This window comes from Bidens hawaiensis, unplaced genomic scaffold (genome assembly GCF_021521415.1).
Source record: "Bidens hawaiensis isolate Kalapana, Puna unplaced genomic scaffold, B.hawaiensis_p1.1 tig00035130_1, whole genome shotgun sequence".
Lineage (NCBI taxonomy): Eukaryota > Viridiplantae > Streptophyta > Magnoliopsida > Asterales > Asteraceae > Bidens > Bidens hawaiensis.
The window spans coordinates 203,319-208,347 of NW_027496121.1; the positions used below are offsets into that span (position 1 = coordinate 203,319).

The following is a 5,029-nucleotide window of genomic DNA, read 5'->3' on the forward strand; positions in this document are numbered from 1 at the left end:
GAGCCTGTTAGCGGGAGAAGAGAGAGAGGAGCTTGTTGAATTTTAGAAAAAGAGCCGTTGGGCTCTTATTAAATTAAAAAAAATTTTTTTTTTCCTATATAATACCCCATTTCACCCATTTTTATACCACAACTTCAAACCTTCACCCAAAATCAATTCATCTTCTCAACTTTTTTTAGATATTAATGTGTTTTTTTATTAATGTGTGTTTTTTTAATAATTTATGAGTTTTTTTAATAATACGTTGTTTGAATATATTTATAAAAAAATAAAAAAAAAAATTCGCTGGAGCCCCTGCTGGAGCCCCTCCACACCAGGGCCAGGGGCTCCAACGGGGGCTCCAACACCCCCCTTATCCAGTTTCTCTCTCTGCCACACGTCATAATATTATTGGTTGGAGCCCCATTAAAGCCCCCATTAAAGCCCCTCACACCCCTCAGCCTAATAGCTAACATATTCATTTCCAAAATCCAAAGCTACTAGTAAACCTATAGGTATTTGTTTATAAAGGTATTATAAAATATACAATATGATTATCTTGTTTTGGAAATTTTATTGTACTAGCAAACCTATAGGTATTTGTTTATAAAGGTATTATATAATATGTAATGTGATAATTTTTTTTTTTGGAATTTTATTATTATGCAGGAATATATGTTGTTTGTCGACTAGATTTCGAATAATAATTTGCTAAAAACTCACTCGAACGCGTTTTAAAGGTTTGTAATCATGGTTGCTACTGCTGCTACTGCATCGCTATTTCCGGCATCTTCGCCTCAACCGGACTCCGGTGCCAAGAATTCTGGTAATCATAAAGGCGGTTTAGGTAGTGTTGACGTTCGTGGAATTAAGTCAAAGTCAACATCTTCTCACGGTCTGCAAGTTAAGACCAATGCGCAGGCTCCTGCGAAGGTGAACGGGACCCGAGTCGGCGTTATGGATGGGCTGAAAAACGATGATAATTCGTCATCTGGTGCACCGAGGACTTTTATTAATCAGCTGCCGGATTGGAGCATGCTTCTTGCTGCAATCACTACTATTTTCTTGGCTGCTGAAAAGCAATGGATGATGCTGGATTGGAAGACTAAACGTCCCGACATGCTTGCTGATTTGGATCCGTTTGGTTTTGGGAGAATTGTTGAGGATGGGTTTGTGTTTCGTCAAAACTTTTCGATTAGGTCGTATGAGATAGGGGCGGATCGTACTGCGTCGGTTGAAACGTTAATGAATCATTTGCAGGTATAATAATAAATTATCTTACATTAGTTCCATTAATATTAAGCTAATTTCTTGTTAATTTGTTTGAAGCGTTTTGACATTAAACGTGACGGTCATTTGTGTGTTTTTTTTGGGAAGATTTAGACTTTTACTAAAATACCTTGTGATTTTTTAACAGGAAACAGCGCTTAATCATGTTAAAAATGCTGGACTCCTTGGTGATGGATTCGGGTCAACGCCTGAAATGAGTAAACGGAATCTTTTTTGGGTGGTTACTAAGATGCAAGTGCTAGTAGACCGTTATCCGACTTGGTAATCTAAAGTGCTTTATTTAAACCATTATTATTTTATAATAAAGTGTTTACAGTTCTAGTAGTTTAATAGTTGTATATGAAATAAACTGATGTAATTTACTATATTAATTCTTTTCAGGGGTGATGTGGTTCAAGTGGATACTTGGGTTGCTGCTTCTGGGAAAAACGGTATGCGTCGTGATTGGCTGATTCGTGATTGCAAAACGGGCGAAATACTAACACGAGCCTCAAGGTCTTTTTATACTTTTTACTATATATATATATATATATAGGGGAGATTTCAAATGAGAACCCCTTTTGAGTTTTAAGAACTCGAAAGAACTCAGTGTAACGATTTTTTTTTCCGAATTTTTTTTACACATGCGTAATATATATAAGTTACATACACGTAAAAAAATTACAGAATTTTTTACGCACCGAGTCGACTTTTTACACATGTGTAACGGACGTAAAAGTTAGTGTAACCACTTACATATTTATTCTCTCTCCTGCTTTGACTTTTTTGCCAGATTTAATCTCAACCACATATTCAAATCCATTTAATTAAATGTGTGGCTTAGAATGGAGTTTTTAAGTTCTTACAACTCAACATGGTTCTCAAAAAATCCCTCCTACATATATATATATATATATATATATATATATATATATATATATATATATATATATATGTTTGAATTTTAGCCTGTTGATAGGTTATAATGATGATAATAAATATTATTTCACTTGGTGAGAAGATGATAAAACTTATATAAATTTTTTTTTCAAGTTTATAATTTATAATCAAATTTATTACTAATTGAGTAGGTAAAAAATTAGAATTATATGAACTTAGTTTTATATTGAATTTAAATTTTAAATGAATTTTTACATATATGTTATAATTTTAGCCATAAAATAGAAACTGACAGTTTATTGCTGATTTTAGCCATATACCTACTTTTAACTTATTATACATGTAAATTGCTGATGTCGCACTGCCTGATGCCATGACAATTGACAGCAGACACCCTCATATGCCACATATTAAAAAAAAATTGCTTATATGAAAAAACAAAATTTAATGCTAAGTTTGAAGCTTTGAATAAAATGATCTTTATGTTAAGTTTTATATTTAAAATGATTATTTATTGTAACATGTGGTGCCAGTTGTCAGATGCATGTACACTAAATGGTCCTGTTTCATCCCTATGACTCTATGAATAAGACAAGATCTAATTATTAAAATTTGTACATGTTTTGTTAAGAATCTAATTATGTGTTTATTTTCTAAATTTCTATTGCAGTAATTGGGTTATGATGAATAAAGTTACAAGGAGGTTATCGAAAATTCCCGATGAAGTTCGGGCTGAAATCGAGCAGTATTTTGTTGATACGCCTCCTGTTATCGATGACGACGACAGGAAGTTACCGAAACTCGATGAGAAAACTGCTGATCATGTTCGTAATGGTTTAACTGTAAGTAACATTCTATATTTTAATCAAGGTTTAGAGTTTTTGATTCTGAAATAATCATTATTATAATTTTTATTTATTTATTTATTTATTTATTTTTGACAAATGTTTTAGCCCAAGTGGAGTGATTTGGATGTGAATCAACATGTCAACAATGTGAAGTATGTTGGCTGGATTCTGGAGGTATGTCTTCATAGGATGAGTTTCATTGCAGAACTTCTAAATTATTTAAGAACTTTTAGAACTCTTAACAACCAACTTTTTTTAAAAATTATTTTTGTATATTAATATTTTTTGAGTGTAGTTTTATCACTTTTTTATATTTATATTTACAATTACAATTACAATTACAATTATGCAAATTAGTTTTAACACATCTATTTTTTTTTTACACATGTATAAATTTGTTATTACATAAATTTTACACATATGTAAATTTGTGATTTATATATGTAATAAAAAATTTATATATAAAATATGATAAAACTACTCTATGATAATGTTAATATATAAAAAAAATGTTTGGTTGTTAAGAGTTCCTAAACATTCTTAACTTTTTTTGAGTTCTGAAAGGATATCAGCCCTGTCTTCATATTAGTATGCCTCATTCAGAATGCTTAAATATGAATGCCATAAATTTCATTAAATACAGTTTTTAATGTAACAATTATACATTTATGCTCTTTATCTTTCTTTTTACACTCCAAAGTCTCATATCCTAACATGTTTTTAAGGGAATGGTATAAATGTCATAAATTTAAAGATGTATATTTGATGCTATGAGTTTTTGCTTGTGAATATGATATTATATAAGTTTTTAAGGGTACATATGGGCTTACAAATGTCACAATTTTAAAAATGGGTTTATTTTATATTATGATTTTTTGTTGGATAAATAGGATATTTACATCTATATTTTAAGGTGAAAATGTTAAGGCATTTTTTATAATGTTTTAGAAACTTAGAGCATGTTTGGGATTGAGTTTGAAAACAACTTATTGGCTTATTGCTTTTTTTTAAAAAGCAATAAGTTAAAAAAGTATTTGGCAATCACAAAAACATTTTTTATTTTAGCCTTTTGAAAGGGCGAAAATGTTGTTTTCTAAAAGCGACAAATCTTGGCTTTTTGAAAAAACCAATAAAGTCAATAAGCTGTTCTGAAACTCAATCCCAAACATGCTCTTAATTATGCAAAAAAAAAAAAAAATTTTGAATAATTTGTTAAATTTTTTAAATGATTGAAAAAAAATAATGATGTGATTTAACATAAGTCCATAGGGTTTTTTTCAACAATTTTTTTTATTTTACAATATTCGTCTATTTTAAGTATCAAGTGTTTTAAGTCACCTCGACCCGGGTTGACCCAATTCAGTTTAACATAATATACTTATTTTAACCACGCGTCATTGCAGAGTGCACCGAAGCATGTGGCGGAGGACTATGAGCTAGTAAGCATCACACTCGAGTACCGCCGCGAGTGCATGAAAGACAGCGTGCTGCAGTCACTCACTTCCTTGCTAAAAGGCGATGGGATGATGGATTCTGGTGGCAGTGGCGGCGTCGACTGCCAACACCTGCTTCGACTCGAAGGCGGCGGCGAGATTGTGAAAGGAAGGACCAAATGGAGGCCCAAACAGGCCCATGAGATTCAACACCATCAATCACTTCCTTACTGAAACTAGTGGCTTTAAGTCTGCAGATGAAGGGCATTTTCGTAATTTTGCTGCTACTAGTGGACCTTGCAAGTTACTTGCAATGTTAACCTACCTCTCTATATATATTTCTTTCTGAACTATGTTTTTTTTTTTTTCAAATGTTGTTTTATTTGTTTTTGTTTTTAGTTTGAGAATGGAGAGAAGTGTAAGCCTATTGTAAGTAAACCTTTTATGAACAAAACCTAATATTTCCTCTCTCCTATCTTTCTCTTTCGCTTGTTTTGTTGTGACGATTCTTTATTATTTATAATCAAATGTCGTGTTTGTGTTGTATGCTAAGATAGAGGTTGCGAATGTGTTTGATGACTTCAGTCGTTTTTAGTTTTT

The 5,029-nt window shown here is 31.6% G+C and overlaps 1 pseudogene across 1 annotated transcript; it reads left to right on the forward strand.

Annotated features, from left to right (window-relative positions):
* The first annotated feature begins 624 nt into the window (after positions 1 to 624).
* Positions 625 to 4,793, forward strand: LOC143587092 (palmitoyl-acyl carrier protein thioesterase, chloroplastic-like; annotated as a pseudogene). Its single transcript, XR_013144813.1, has 6 exons — positions 625 to 1,239; positions 1,397 to 1,530; positions 1,651 to 1,764; positions 2,819 to 2,990; positions 3,102 to 3,170; positions 4,400 to 4,793. The product of XR_013144813.1 is annotated as a palmitoyl-acyl carrier protein thioesterase, chloroplastic-like (transcript).
* Positions 4,794 to 5,029: the final 236 nt, after the last annotated feature.